The sequence below is a fragment of the Trachypithecus francoisi genome, unplaced genomic scaffold (assembly GCF_009764315.1).
Source record: "Trachypithecus francoisi isolate TF-2019V2 unplaced genomic scaffold, Tfra_2.0 Lachesis_group0, whole genome shotgun sequence".
Classification (NCBI taxonomy): Eukaryota; Metazoa; Chordata; class Mammalia; order Primates; family Cercopithecidae; genus Trachypithecus; species Trachypithecus francoisi.
The window spans coordinates 13,231-30,336 of NW_022681453.1; positions in this window are offsets into that span (position 1 = coordinate 13,231).

Genomic DNA, 17,106 nt, shown 5'->3' on the forward strand with positions numbered 1-17,106 from the left:
CTTAAGTAGGTTTAGCAAACTGCTTCATGAGAACTCAGTTGTATTTCTCTGAGAGGAATTCACATATCACAAACAAGTTTCTGAGAAACCTCCTTTCATGTTCTTGAGGATATCTCCTTTACCAGGATAGGCCTCAAGGCGATCCATTTTATTCCTTCTGAGATTCCCCAAAGACAGTTCTAATAGTCTGCCCCATGAAACGAAAATGTAACTCTGTGAAATGAATTCACACATCACAAAACAGTTTCTCGGAAAGCTTCCTTCCAGTTTTTATCTGAGGATATATCCTTTGTCACCATCAGCTACATTGAACTAACAAATATCCCATTGCAGATTTCAAGAAAACTGTGCCAGCAAACTGATCAGTGAAAAGAAAAGTGGAACTCAGTTAGTTGCATTCACATGTCACAATGCAGTTTCTCAGAACACTTCTTTCCAGTTTCTATCTGAGGATATTTCCTTTTTCACCACAGCCCTCAATGCGCTCCCAAATATCGCTTTGCAGATTCCCCGAAAGTAGTGTCAGCAAACTGCTTCATGAAGACTCAGTTGTAACTCTGTGAGATGAATTCACATATTACAAAGAAGTTTCTCAGAAAGCTTCTTTCCCGTTTTTAATTGAGGATATTTCCTTTATCAGGATAGGCCTCAATGCCATCCAAAAGTATCCCATCTCAGATTCCCCAAAGACAGTGGTAACAGACTGTTCCATGAAAGGAAAGTGTAACTCTGGGAGACGAATTCACACATCACAAAGCAGTTTCTAAGGAAGCTTCCTTCCAGGTTTTATCTGTGGATATTTCCTTTGTCACCGTAAGTTTCATTGCACTTAGAAATATTGCATTGCATATCCCAAAAAAACTGTATTAGGAAACTGAGCAATGAAAAGAAAAGTGGAACTCTGTGAGTTGCGTTCACCTGTAACAATGCAAGTTCTCAGAATTCTTCTTTCCAGTTTCTGTCTGAGGATATTTCCTTTTTCACCACAGCCCTCAATGCGCTCCCAAATATCGCTTTGCAGATTCCCTGAAAGTAGTGTTAGCAAACTGCTTCATGAAGACGAAGTTGTTACTCTGTGAGATGAATTCACATATTATGAAGAAGTTTCTCAGAAAGCTTCTTTCCCGTTTTTAATTAAGGATATTTCATTTATCACGATAGGCCTCAATGCCATCCAAAAGTATCCCATCTGAGATTCCCCAAAGACAGTGGTAACAGACTGTTCCATGAAAGGAAAGTGTAACTCTGGGAGACAAATTCACACATCACAAAGCAGTTTCTAAGGAAGCTTCCTTCCAGGTTTTATCTGAGGATATTTCCTTTGTCACTGTAAGCTTCATTGCACTTAGAAATATCCCATTGCAGATTCCAGGAAAACAGTGTTAGAAAACTGACCAAGGAAAAGAAAAGTGGAACTCTGTGAGTTGCATTCACATGTCACAATGCGGTTTTGAAGAAAGCTTCTTTCCAATTTTTCTCTGGTTATATTTCCTTTTTCACCGCAGACCTCAATGCGTTTCCAAATATTGCTTTGCAGATTCCCCGAAAGTAGTGTTAGCAAACTGCTTCATGAACACGAAGTTGTATCTCTGTGAGATGAATTCACATATCACAAAGAAGTTTCTCTGAAAGCTTCTACACAGTTTTTAATTGAGGATATTTACTTTTCAAGGATAGGCTTCAAGGAGATCCAAAATATCCCTTCTCAGATTCCCCAAAGACAGTGGTAACAGACTGCTCCATGAAACAAAAGTGTAACTCTGTGAGATGAATTCACACATCACAAAGCAGTTTCTCAGAAAGCATCTTTCCAGTTTTTATCTGAGGATATTTCCCTTGTCACCATAAGCTTCATTGAACTTAGAAATATCCCATTGCAGATTCCAAGAAAACTGTGTTAGGAAACTGAGCAATGAAAAGTGGAACTCTGTGACTTGCATTCCCCTGTCACAATGCAAGTTCTCAGAACTCTTCTTTCCAGTTTCTGTCTGAGGATATTTACTTTTTCACCACAGCCCAGAATGCGCTCCAAAATATCACTTTGCAGATACCCCGAAAGTAGTGTTAGCAAAATGCTTCATGAAGACGAAGTGGTAACTCTGTGAGGTGAATTCACATAACACAAAGAAGTTTCTCTGAAAGCTTCTACCCAGGTTTTAATTGAGGATATTTCTTTTATAAGGATAGGCTTCAAGGTGATCCAAAATATCCCTTCTCAGATTCCCAGAGACAGTGGTAACAGACTGTTCCACGAAACAAAAGGGTAACTCTGTGAGATGAATTCACACATCACAAAGCAGTTTCTCAGAAAGCTTCTTTCCAGTTTTTATCTGAGGATATTTCCTTTGTCACCATAAGCTTCATTGTACTTAGAAATATCCCATTGCTGGCCGGGAGCGGTGGCTCAAGCCTGTAATCCCAGCACTTTGGGAGGCCGAGACGGGCAGATCATGAGGTCAGGAGATCGAGACCATCCTGGCTAACACAGTGAAACCCCCTCTCTACTAAAAATACAAAAAACTAGCCAGGTGAGGTGGCGGGTGCCTGTAGTCCCAGCTACTCTGGGGGCTGAGGCAGGAGAATGGTGTAAACCCGGGAGGTGGAGCTTGCAGTGAGCTGAGATCCGGCCACTGCACTCCAGCCTGGGAGACAGAGCCAGACTCCGTCTCACAAAAAAAAAAAAAAAAAAGAAATATCCCATTGCAGATTCCACGAAAACAGTGTTAGGAAACTGATCAATGAAAAGAAAAGTGTAATTCTGTTAGTTGCATTCAGATATCCAAATGCAGTTTCTCAGAACGCTTCTTTCCTGTTTGTATCTGACAACATTTCCTTTTTCACCATAGCCCTCAATGCGCTCCCAAATATCGCTTTTGAGATTCCCAGAAAGTAGTGTTAGCAAACTGCTTCATGAAAACTCAGTTGTAATTTTGTGTAATGAATCCACATATCACAAAGCGGTTTCTCAGAAACCTTCTTTCACGTTCTTAGTTGAGGATATTTCCTTTTTCAGAATAGGCCTCAACACAATCCAAAGTATTCCTTCTCAGATTCCCCAAAGACAGTTGTATGAGTCTGTCCCATTAAAAAAAAAAAAAAAATGTCACTTTGTGAAATGAATTCACACTTCACAAAGCAGTTTCTAAGAAATCTTCTTTCTAGTTTTTATCTGAGGATATTTTCTTTGTCACACTAAGCTTCTTTGCACTAACAAATATCCCATTGTAGATTTCAAGTAATCACTGTCAGCAAACTGATCAATGAAAAGAAAAATGTAACTCTGTTAATTGCATTCACATGTCACAATGTAGCTTTTCAGAACGGTTCTTTCCAGTTTTTATCTGACGATATTTCCTTTTTCACCACAGCTCTCAGTGCGCTACCAAATATCGCTTTGCAGATTTCTCAAAAGTACTGTTAGCAAACTGTTTCACGAAGGCTAAGTGTAACTCTGTGAAGTGACTTCACATAACACAAAGAAGTTTCTCTGAAAGATTCTACCCCTTTTTTTATTGCAGATATTTCCTTCATCAGGAAAGGCCTCTATGCAATCCAAAATATGCCATCGCAGATTCCCCAAAGACTGGGGTAACAGACTGTTCCATGAAACTAAAGTGTAACTCTGTAAGATGAATTCACACATTATAAAGCAGTTTCTCAGAAAGATTCTTTCCAGTTTTTATCTGAGGATATTTCCTTTGTCACTATAAGCTTCAGTCCGCTAACAATTATTGCATTGCAGATTTCAAGAAAACAGTGTCAGCAAACTGGGCAATGAAAAGTGTAACTCTGTGTATCGCGTTACATGTCACAATGCAGTTTCACAGAAAGCTTCTTTCCAGTTTTTATCTGACGATATTTCCTTTATCACCATTGCCCTCAATGCGCTCCCAAGTATTGTTTCGCAGATTCCCAAAAGTTATGTTAGCAAACTGCTTCATGAAGACTCAGTTGTAATTCTGTGAGATGAATTCACATACAAAAAAGAAGTTTCTCTGAAAGCTTCTTTCATGTTCTTTATTGAGGTTATTTCCTTTATTTGGATAGCCCTCAATGCGATCCAAGATATTCCTTCTCAGATTCCCCAAAGACAGTTGTATTAACCTACCCCATGAAACAAAAATGTACCTCTGTGAGATGAATTCACACATCACAAAGCAGTTTCTCAGAAAGCTTTTTTCTAGTTTTTATCTGAGGATGTTTCCTCTGTCACCGTAAGCCTCATTGCACTTAGAAATATCCCATTGCGGATTCCAAGAAAACAGTGTTAGGAAACTAATCAATGAAAAGACAACTGTAACTCTGTGAGTTGCATTCACTTGTCACAGTGCAGTTTCTCAGAACTCTTCTTTTGAGTTTTTATCTGACGATATTTCCTTTTTCACCAAAGCCCTCAATGCACTCCCAAATACCGCTTTGCAGATTCCCTGTAAGTATTGTTAATAAAGAGCTTCTTCAAGACTAAGTTGTAACTCTGTGAGGTGAATTGATATATCACAAAGAAGTTTCTCTGAAAGATTCTACCCAGTTTTTAATTGAGGATATTTCCTTTATCAGGATAGGCCTCAATGTGATCCAAGATATCCCTTTTCAGATTCCCCAAAGACAGTGGTAACAGACTGCTCCACGAAAAGAAAGTGTAGCTCTGTGAGATGAATTCTCACATCACAAAGCAGTTTCTCCGAAATATTCTTTCCATTTTTTATCTGAGAACATTTCCTTTTTCACCATAAGCTTCATTGCACTAAGAAATATCTTATTGTAAATTTCAAGAAAATAGTGTTAGCAAACTGATCAATGAGAAGAAAAGTGTAACTATGTGAGTTGCATTCACATGTCACAATGCAGTTTCGCCGAACGCTTCTTTCCAGTTTTTATCTAACGATATTTCCTTTTTCATCGTAGCCCTCCATGAGCTCCCAAATATCGCTTTGCAGATTCCCCATCAGTAGTGTTAGCAAATTGCTTCATGAAGACTCAGTTGTAATTCTGTGAGATGAATTCACATATCACAAAGAAGTTTCTCAGAAAGCTTCTTTCACGTTATTAATTGAGGGTATTTCCTTTATCAGGATAGAGCCAATGCGTTTCAAATTGTTCCTTCTGAGATTTCCCAAAGACAGTTGTAATAATCTGCTCTATGAAACGAAAATGTAACTCTCTGAGATTAATTCACATATCACAAAACAGTTTCTCAGAAAGCTTCTTCCCAGTTTTTATCTGAGGATATTTCCTTTGTCACCTTAAGCTTCATTGCACTATCAAATATCCCATTGTCGATTTCAAGAAAAGTGTGTCAGAAAACTGATCAATGAGAAGAAAAGTGTAACTCTGTTAGTTACATTCACGTGTGACAACACAGTTTTTCAGAACGCTTCTTTCCCGTTTTTATATGAGGATATATCCTTTTTCACCCCACCCCTCAATGCGCTCCCAAATATCACTTTGCAAATTCCCCGAAAGTAGTGTTAGCAACCTGCTTCATGAAGACTCAGTTGTAATTCTGTGAGGTGAATTCACATATCACAAAGAAGTTTCTCAGAAGCCTTCTTTCCCGTTCTTAATTGAGAATATTTCCTTTATCAGAAATAGACTTCAATGCAATCCAAAGAATACTTTCTCAGATTTCCCAAAGAGAGTTGTATTAGTCTGCCCCATGAAACGAAAACATAACTATGTGAGATGAATTCACACATCTCAATGCTCTTTCTCAGAAAGTTTCTTTCTACTTTTAACCGAGGACATTTTCTTTGTCACCACAAGCTTCATTGTAGTAAGAAATATCCCGTTGCAGATTCCAAGAAAACAGTGTTAGCAAACTGATCAATGAAAAGAAGTGTAACTCTGTGAGTTGCATTCATATGTCACAATGCAGATTCACAGAATGATTTTTTCCAGTTTTTATCTCACGGTATTTCCTTTTTCACCATAGCCCTCAAAGCACTCCCAGGTATTGCTTTGTAGATTCCCCGAAAGTAGTGTTAGGAAACTGCTTCATGAAGACTTAGTTGTAGTTCTGTGAAATGAATTCACATATCACATAGAAGTTTCTCAGAAACCTTCTTTCACGTTCTTACTTGATGATATTTCCTTTATCAGAATAGGCCTCAATGTGATCCAAAATATCCCTTCTCAGTTTCCTCAAAGACAGTGGTAATAGACTACTCCATGAAAAGAAAGTGTAACTCTGTGAGGTGAATTCACACATCAAAAACAATTTCTCAGAAAACTTCTTTCCAGTTTTTATCTGAGGATATTTCCTTTGTCACCATAAGCTTCATTGCACTAAGAAATATCCCATTTGAGATTACAAGAAAACAGGGTTAGCAAAGTGATCCATGAAAAGAAAATGTAAGCCTATGAGTTGCATTCGCATGTCACAATGCAGTTTCTCAGAGTGCTTCTTTCCAGTTTTTATCTGACGATATTTTCTTTTTCACCATAAACCTCAATGCACTCCGAAATATCGCTTTGCAGGTTCCTTGAAAGTAGTGTCAGCACACTGCTTCATGAAGACTCAGTTGTAACTCCGTGAGATGTATTCACATATCAAAAAGAAGTTTCTCAGAAAGCTTCTTTCACTATTTTATTTGAGGATGTTTTCTTTATCAGGAGAGGCCTCAATGCATTCCATAGTATCCCTTCTCAGATTCCCCAAAAACAGTGGTAATAGACTGCTCCATGAAACGAAATTGTAACTCTGTGAGATGAATTCACACATCACAAAGCAGTTTCTCAGAAAGCTTCTTTCCAGTTTTTATCTGAGGATGTTTCTTTTGTCACCATAAGCTTCATTGCACTAACAAATATCCCAATGCAGATTTCAAGAACAGTATCACCAAACTGATCAATGAAAAGAAAAGTATAGTAACCCTGTGAGTTGCATTCACATGTCACAATGTAGTTTCTCAGAGCGCTTCTTTCCAGTTTTTATCTGACGATATTTCCTTTTTCACCGTAACTCTCAATGGGCTCCCAAATATCGCTTTGCAGATTCTCCGAAAGTAGTGTTAGCACACTGCTTCATGAAGACTCCGTTGTAACTCTGTGAGATGAATTCACATATGACAAAGAAATTTCTCAGAAAGCTTATTTCAGCTTCCTCATTGAGGATTTTTTTTTTTTTATTAGGATACACCTCAATGCAAGCCAAATTATCCCTTCTCAGATTTCCCATAGAGAGTTATAATAGTCTGCTCCATGAAATGAAAACGTAACCCTGTGAAATGAATTCACACATCACAAAGCAGTTTCTCAGAAAGCTTTTTTCTAGTTTTTATCTGAGGATATTTTCTTTGTCACCATAAACTTCATTGCACTCAGTCATATCCCATTGCAGATTTCAAGAAAACAGTGTCAGCATACTTATCCATAAACAGAAAAGTGTAACTCTGTGAATTACATTCACATGTCACCATGAGTTTCTAACAACACTTCTTTCCAGTTTTTATCTGAAAATATTTCCTTTTCCACCATAGCCCTCAAAGTGCCCCCAAATATCGCTTTGCACATTCCCCGAAAGCAGTGTTAACAAACTGCTTCATGAAGACTCAGTTGTAACTCTGTGAGATGAATTAACATATCACAAAGAAGTTTCTCAGAAAGCTTCTTTCACGTTTTCAATTGAGGATATTTCGTTTATCAGGATAGGCCTCAATGCGATCCAATTATCCCTTCTCAGATTGCACATGGACAGTGGAAATAAACTTCTCTATGAAAGGAAATTGTAACTCAGTGAGATGATATCACATATCACAAAGCAGTTTTTCAGAAAGCTTCTTTCTAGTTTTTATCTTAGGATAGTTCCTTTGTCACCATAAGCTTCATTGCACTAAGACATATCCCATTGCAGATTTCGAGAAAACAGTGTTAGCAAGCTGATCCATGAAAAGACAAGTGTAACCCTGTGACTTGCAATTATATGTCACAATGCAGTTTCTCAGAACGCTTCTGTCCAGTTTTTATCTGACGATATTTTCTTCTTCACCATAGCCCTCAATGCGCTCCCAAATATCGCTTTGCAGATTCCCCAAAAGCAGTGTTAGCAAACTGCTTCATGAAGACTCCAGTTGTAACTTTGAGAAACGAATTCACATATAACAAAGGAGTTTCTCAGAAAGCTTCTTTCACGTTTTTAACTGAGGATATTCCCTTTATCACGATAGGCCTCAATGCGATCCAACTTATCCCTTCTCAGATTCCGCAATGACTGTGGTAATAGACTGATCCATGAAACGAAAGTGTAAACCTGTGAAGTGAATTCACACGTCACAAAGCAGTTTCTCAGAAAGCTTCTTTCTAGTTTTTATCTGAGCATATTTCCTTTGTCACCGTAAGCTTCACTGCACTAATAAATATCCCATTGCAAATTTCAAGAAAACAGTGTTAGGAAAGTGATCAATGAAAAGAATAATTTAACTCTGTGAGTTGCATTCACGTGTCACAATCCAGTTTCTCATAAAGCTTCTGTTCAGTTTTTATCTGGCTATATTTCCTTTTTCACCTTTTTCCTTTTTCAATGCACTTCCAAATATTGCTTTGCAGATTCCCCGAGAGTAGTGTTTGCAACCTGCTTCATGAAGACTAAGCTCTAACTGTGGAAGTTGAATTCACATATCACAAAGAAGTTTCTCAGAAAGGGTCTTTCCCGTTTTTATTTGAGGACATTTTCGTTATCATGGTAGGCCTCAATGCGATCCAAAGTATCCCTTCTCAGATTCCCCAAAAACAGTGGAACTATACTGTTCCATGAAAAGAAAGTGTAACTTAGTGAGATGAATTCACACATACATAGCAGTTTCTCAGAAAGCTTTTTTCTACTTTTTATCTGATGATATTTCCTTTGTCACAGTAAGCTTCATTGCACTAAGACATTTCCCATTGCAGATTTCAAGAATCCGTGTCAGCAAACTGATCAATGAAAAGAAAACTGTAACTCTGTTAGTTGCAATCACACGTCACAATGCAGTTTCTAAGAACACTTCTTTACAGTTTTTATCTCACGATATTTCCTTTTCGCTGTTACCCTCAATGCGCTCCCAAATATGGCTTTGCAGATTCCGCGAAAGTAGCTTTAGGAAACAGCTTCGTGAATATTCAGTTGTAATTGTGTGACATGAATTCACATACCACAAAGAAGTTTCTCAGAAAGCTTATTTCACGTTTTTAATTGAGGTTATTTCCTTTATCAGGAGAGGCCTCAATGCAACCCAAATTATCCTTTCTCATATTCCTCAAAGACGGTGGTAATAGACTGCTCCATGAAAAGAAAGTGTAACTCTGTGAAATGATTTCACACATAACATAGCAGTTTCTCAGAAAGCTTTTTTCTACTTTTTCTCTGAGGATATTTCCTTTGTCACAGTAAGCTTCATTGCACTAACAAATATCCCATTGCAGATTTCAAGAAAATGGTATCAGCAAACTGATAAATGAAAAGAAAAGGATAACTCTGGGAGTTGCATTCACATGTCACAATGCAGTTTCTCAAATGCTTCTTTCCAGTTTGTATCTGACGATATTTTCTTTTTCACCGTAGCCCTCCATGCGCTCCCCAATATCGCTCTGCAGATTCCCTGAAAGTAGTCTAAGAAAAATGCTTCATGAAGACTAAGTTATTACTCTGTGAGATGAATTCATACATCAGAATGAAGTTTCTCAGAAAGGTTTTCTCACGTTTTTATTATAGGATATTTCATTTAACAGTATAGGCCTCAATGCAATCCAAAGTATCTCTTTTCAGATTCCCCAAAGACAGTAGTAATAGACTGCTCCATGAAATGAAGGTGTAACTCTGTGAGATGAATGCACACTTCACAAAGCCATTTCTCAGAAAGCTTCTTTCCAGCCTTTATCTGAGGATATTTCCTTTGTCACCATAAGCTTCTTTATGCTAACAAATATCCCATTGTAGATTTCAAGAAAACAGTGTCAGCAAACTGATCAATGAAAATAAAAGTGGAACTTTTTGAGTTGCATTCACCTGTCACAATGCAGTTTCTCATAACGATTTTTTCCAGTTTTTATCTGACGACATTTCCTTTTTCACCATAGCCCTCAAAGCCCTCCCTAATATCACTTTGCAGATTCCTCGAAAGTAGTGTTAGAAAACTGCTTAATAGCAAAGACTTGGAATCAACCCAAATGTCCATCTGTGACAGACTGGATTAAGAAAATGTGGCACATACACACCATGGAATACTATGCAGCCATAACAAAGGATGAGTTTGCGTCCTTTGTAGGGACATGGATGCAGCTGGAAACCATCATTCTTAGCAAACTATCACAAGAAGAGAAAACCAAACACCGCATGTTCTCACTCATAGGTGGGAACTGAACAATGAGGAAACTTGGACTCAGGAAGGGGAGCATCACACACTGGAGCCTATCATGGGGGGGGAGGGATTGCATTGGGGAGTTATACGTGATAAAAATGATGACTTGATGGGTGCTGACGAGTTGATGGGTGCAGCACACCAACATGGCACAAGTATACATATGTAACAAACCTGCACATTATGCACACGTACCCTAGAACTTAGTGTATAATAATAATAAAAAAAAAAGAAAACTGCTTCATGAAGACTCTGTTGTAACTCTGTGAGATGATTTCACATATCACAAATAAGTTTCTCAGAAAGCTTCTTTCACGTTCTTAATTAAGGATATTTCCTTTATCAGGATAGGCTTCAATGCCATCCAAAGTATCCCTTCTCAGATTCCCCAAAGACAGTTGTAGCAGTCTGCTCCATGAAAAGAAAATGTAACTCTGTGAGATGAATTCACACATCACAAAGCAGTTTCTCAGAAAGCTTGTTTCTACTTCTTATCTGAGATTAGTTCCTTTGTCACCATAAGCTTCATTGCACTAAGAAATATCCCATTGTAGATTTCAAGAAAACAGTGTCAGCAAACTGATCCATGAAAAGAAAAGTGTAACCCTGTGAGTTGCATTCACATATCACAATGTAGTTTCTCAGAATGCTTCTTTCCAGTTTTCATCTGATGATATTTCCTTTCTCACCATAGCTCTCATTGCGCTCCGAAATATCATTTTGCAGATTTCTCGAATGTAGTGTTAGCAAATTGCTTCATGAAGACTAAGCTGTAACTCTGTGAGATGAATTCACATATCACGAAGAAGTTTCTCAGATAGCTGCTTTCCCGTTTTTAATTGGGGATATTTCCTTTATCAGGATAGGCCTCAATGTGATCTAAAATATCCCTTCTCTTATTCCCCAAAGACCGTGGTAATAGACTGCTCCATGAAACAAAAGTGTAACTCTGTGAGGTGAATTCACACATCATAAAGCAGTTTCTCAGAAAGCTTCTTTCTACTTTTTATCTGAGGACATTTCCTTTGTCACTGTAAGCTTCATTGCACTAACAAATATCCCATTGCAGATTTCAAGAAAACTCTGTCAGCAAACTGATCCATGAAAAGAAAAGTGTTACTCTGTGAGTTGCTTTCACGTCACAACGCAGTTTCTCAGTACGCTTCTTTCCAGTTTTTATCTGACGATATTTCCTTTTTCATCATAGCCCTCAAAGCACTCCCTAGTATCGCTTTGCAGATTCCCCGAAAGTACAGTTAGCTCACTGCTTCAATGAAGACTCTGTTGTAACTCTGTGAGATGAATTCACATATTGCAAAGAAGTTTCTCAGAAAGCTTCTTTTCCGTTTTTAATTGAGGATATGTCCTTTATCAGAATAGGCCTCAATGCTATCCGAAGTATCCCTTCTCAGATTCCCCAAGAGAGTAGTAATAGACTGCTCCATGAAACGAAAGTGTAACTCTGTGAGGTGAATTCACACATCACAAAGCAGTTTCTCAGAAAGCTTCTTTCTACTTTTTATCTGAGCATATTTCCATTGTCACTGCAAGCTTCATTGCCCTAAGATGTATCCCATTGCAGATGGAATATAAATATCCCATCTGTTTGCTAACATCAGTGTTCACTATCAGGGGACCAGCTCCCAATGTTTCAGCTTAGGTTATTTTCTATTTTCCCTCAGTGTCAGCCTGTCTGAGAAATAAAGAGAAAGGGTACAGAAGAGAGGAATTTTACAGCTGGGTCTCCCTGGGTGACGTCACATATTGGCAGGTTCTGTGATGCCCCCCTGAGCCATAAAACTGGCACATTATTTTTACAGGTTTCAAAAGGGGAGGGGAGTACAAATAAGCCCTGGGCCACAGAGATCACATGCTTCAAAAGCAATAAAATATCACAAAGGCAGAGAGGCAGAGTGAGATTACAAATCCAGGGCAAAACTTCAATTACTGATGAAGGTCCATGTCCTGCTGGGCACACATTGCCATTTATAAACATCTTAACAGGAAACAGGTTTCAAGGGCAGACAACTGATCTGACTAGAATTAACCAGGGCAGAATTTCCTAATCCTAGCAAGCCTGGGGATGCTGCACAAGACCAGGGTGTATTTCTTCCCTTATCTACAACAGCATAAGGTAGACACTCCCAGAGTAGCCATTTTGGAGTCATCTCCCTGGGAATGCATTGTTTTCCCAGGGCTGTTCCTTGCTGAGAAAAATAATTAAGTGATAGTTCTCCTATTAGGTTTTGCAATAAGAGAAATATTAACTCTGTTCTGCCCGGCCCTGCAGGCTGTCAGGCCTTATGGTTATCTCCCTTGTTCCCTGAGAATCACTGATATCTTTTTTTCAAGGTTTCCAGATTTCATATTGTTCAAATACACATGCTTTACAAACAATTTGTGCAGATAACGCAATCATCACAAGGTCCTGAGGTGACATACATCCTCAGCTTATGAAGATGATGTGATTAAGAGATTAAAGTAAATACAGGCATAGGAAATTATAAGAGTATTGATAGGGAAAGTGATAAATGTCCGTGAAATCTTCACAATACATATTCAGAGATTTCAGTAAAGACAGGGATAATAAATTACAAAAGTATTAATTTGGGGAACTAATAAATGCCCATGAAATCTTCACAATTTATGTTCTTCTGCCATGGCTTCAGCCAATCCCTCCATTCCAGGTACCTGACTTCCTGCAACAGTTCCCAACAGCCACAATTTGGAATCAACTTTCGTTTCCATCAACTGATGAATGAATAAAGAAAATATGGCACATATACATAATGGAGTACTTATTCAGTCATAAAAAGAATGAGATCCTATCATTTGCAACAACATGGAAGGAATTGAAGGGCCTTAAATTAAGTGAGATAAGCCAGGCACTTACAGACAAGCTTCCTATATTTTCAGTTATTTGTAGGGGCTAAAAGTTAAAATAATTTAACTCATAAAGACAGATAATACAATGATGTTTACCAGAGGCTGGGGAGTGTAGTGCAGATGGGGCAGAAGTGAAGATAGTTAATGAGTACAAAATTATAGTTAAATAGAATAAATAAGATGTATTTATTGATAGCACAACAGGGTAATTACAGTTGATAATACATTACTGTAAATTTAAAAATAGCTAAAAGATAATCATTGAAATGTTTAGAATACAAATAAATGATAAATGCTTCAGGTGATGAACCATTTACCCTAATGTGGTTCTTACGCAGTACATGCCTGTATCAAAATATCTCATGTGTCCTCCCCCCCAAAATATATATATATATGCCTACTATATAATCACAAAAATAAAAATAAATAATTAATTACTTTAAGAAAAGAAACAAAAAACCCAGGACAGGTTCTTCTCAAAAAGTCAATGTCTGAGTCGGTTTATTTGGCTATATCAGATTAGTTCCTAAGCACAGGACAATAACATTTAGAATTAAATATTTAGAGAAAATTGAAAGTTAAACATTTAAAATTTAAAGGTGAAGTTTTCATTAAAAATAATCTTTCACCCTATACTCATGTTGAAGATCTCCTTAATCTAGGTAGCTGTATCCCATTGAGCTGCCAATTATGTAACTAAGGCAACCAACACTGGAGAAATATTAAATGTTAGATTACCAAAGCATGTGAAAGAATTTCTTACCTCCCTATTTTTCTTTTCTTTTCTTTCTTTCTTTCTTTCTTTTTTTCTTTTCTTTCTTTCTTCTTTCTTTCTTTCTTTCTTCTCTCTCTCTCTCTCTCTCTCTTTCTTTCTTTTTCTTCCTTCCTTCCTTCTTCCTTCCTTCCTTCTTCCTTCCTTCTTCCTTCCTTCTTCCTTCCTTCCTTCCTTCCTTCCTTCCTTCCTCCTTCCTTCCTTCCTTCCTTCCTTCTCTCTCTCTCTCTCTCTCTCTCTCCTCTCTCTCTCTCTTCTCTCTCTCTCTCTCTCTCTTTCTTTCTTCTTCTCTCTCTCTCTCTGACTTTTTTTTCTTCAGATGGAGTCTCGCACTGTCATCCGGACTGGAGTGCAGTGGCATAATCTCAAATCACTGCACCTCTGCCTCCCAGGTTCAAGCAATTAAGTGGCTGGGATTACAGGCGCCACCACCACATCCTGACTAATTTTTTTTGTATTTTTAGTAGGGATGGGGTTTCACTCTATTGGCCAGGCTGGTTCTGAACTCCTGACCTCATGATCTGCCTCCATTGGCCTCCCAAAGTGCTGGGATTACAGGAATGAGCCACTGAACCTGGTTCCCTGTTTTCTTGACTATTGTCTCTGCTAAGTTTGCTAATCTGCTATTCCTCTTTCAGGAACTCCTACTAGACCTGGTTGAAGATTTCCATTTGATCTTACTTCCATTATCCTCTTTTGTGTGCTTTCTCTATCTCCATTTTATGTACTGTATTCTATGTAATTTGTGATTCCTTAATATATTAAATATATTTAATTTAATATAATTAATATGTGTTAACATATTTAGTTTTCTCTACTTCAACTTATGAATTCAATAAAATCCATGCCTACTTTTCTCATTTCACATTTTCTGTTTGCTTGTTTATATTCTACTGTGTAATGAATTATAAACAATTTTACTGAATGCTTTAAATATGCTTATATAGAAATACATTTCTGGCTACACTGTCATATGTTGTTTTGGAAGTATATATTTGCCCATGTATTTAATTTACTGATTATATTTCTTCTTCGGTTATTTTTACATCTCGTCCTCAAAGAAGGTGTGTATGTGTATACATATGTAGCTTTACATGTATTTTGAATACTGGCGTTTCTATTTAGAATATTTTTGCATTTTTCTTTGGCTAAATTTAGTTAGTAAGAATGTTTAATTTTTCACCTATGTGTTTCTGAACATTACTTTTCCCTCCCTCCCTCCCTTCCTTCCTTCCTTCCTTCCTTCCTTCCTTCCTTCCTTCCTTCCTTCTTTTTTCCTTTCCTTTCCTTTCCTTTCCTTTCCTTTTCTTTCTTTCCTTGTTTGTTTTTTTTTTGGAGACAGAGTCTTGCATTATCACCTAGGCCAGAGTGCAGTGGCACAGTCTCGGTTCACTGCAACTTCCACCCACTGGGTTCAAGCAATTCTCCTGTCTCAGCCTCCCGAGTAACTGGGACTGCAGGCATATGTCATGACACCCAGCTAATTTTTGTGTTTTTAGTAGAGAGAGGGTTTTACCATCTTGGTCAGGCTGGTCTTGAACTCCTGACCTCAAGTGATCCACCAGCCTTGGCCTCCTAAAGTGCTGGGATTACAGGCATGAGCCTCCATGCTCTGCCTGGACATCACTTTTAATAAAAATAAGGAGTCTATGTCAATGACTGCAACATGTCTTGTGTGCGTGTGTGTGTTTTTTTATGAGTTTTTCTAAAGGCTTTATAAAGAATAGATCCATTCTCTTTATGCAGCCTCTTATGCTCCAAATTTGGTTTTTGCAACATCATTTCTTCCTATCACACAGTACTCATCAGAATGAATGTTGTTCCTATCAACTGAGTAGTCTCATCTTATCTTTGCTTATATTGGCTCCAAAAATCCCCTAATGAAATCCAGCTTGGCTTCATTTTATCCTGTAGATTTTTCAGAACATTTAAATTCACTTTATTACTTAAAATTTACTTTTATCCACATTTGTTTTTAAAGTGAATCATTATTTTACATATTAAAAATTAACTATTGGCCGGGTGTGATGGCTCCCATCTGTAATCCAAGCAATTTGGGAGGCCGAAGTGGGAGAATCACTTAAGGTCAAGAGTTTGAGACCAGCCTGGCCAACATGGTGAAACCCAATCTCTACTAAAAATACAAAAAATTACCCAGCCGTGGTGGTTGGTGTCTATAATACCAGCTACTCAGGAGGCTGAGGCAGGAGAACCATGTGAAGTCGGGAGGCGGAGGTTGCAGTGAGCCAAGATTGCTCCACTACACTCCAGCCTGGATGATAAGAGCGAGACTCTGTCTCAAAAGTAAATAAATAAATAAATAAATAAATAAATAAATAAATAAATAAATAAGAAAACTATTATAAGCATATAGTTGATATGATTATATTAATAATAAAAATGTAGTGGTGCTAAATCATTTCTAGATATACTATTTTTATTATTGTTACATAAGAAATTCCTTGATTGAAGACTTAACTCTGCTTTCCTTATGTTTATAAATTCACTTAATATGCCTACAGTTATAGACTGAGGAAAAACCAAGTGAAAAATCTTTTAACTAAGTTTTCAAGAAAATTAAAAAAAGAAACTATTTTATGGCCATGAACATTCTCATTGGGTTCTATGTAGGAAAATGATTTAGAAAGTCAGCAAACAAGTAACCACAAACTATTTTATAATTGCTGTTTATCATTTTTGGAAAATGTAAACAACTTAACTTGCCTTTAAGAAGATGTATTAAAATAATTATCACTGCATGTAGATATTGTAGTTTTCTCCTTTGTTATCAATCAATATTTGAAAGAAGTTGAATAATGTTAAGATAATTTCCCCAAATAATCTTAAGACTTTGTTATCTGCATGTCTCTTGCATCACTGTTGTATGGTAAAATGAAATAATGCCATGAAAAAAAAAATACAGGGATTTCATTGTCTTGTCCAGCACTAAAATCAAGGCTCAATTAATATTCCTCTTTTAAATAATCAGAATTTTCTTTCAAGATGATGGTTCCTTAATTTAAAATAATTTTAATAGCTTTGATTAACATTATTTGTTATGAATAATTTTCTTTATTTGATAATCATTTTTCATAGACACACTTTGTACTTATG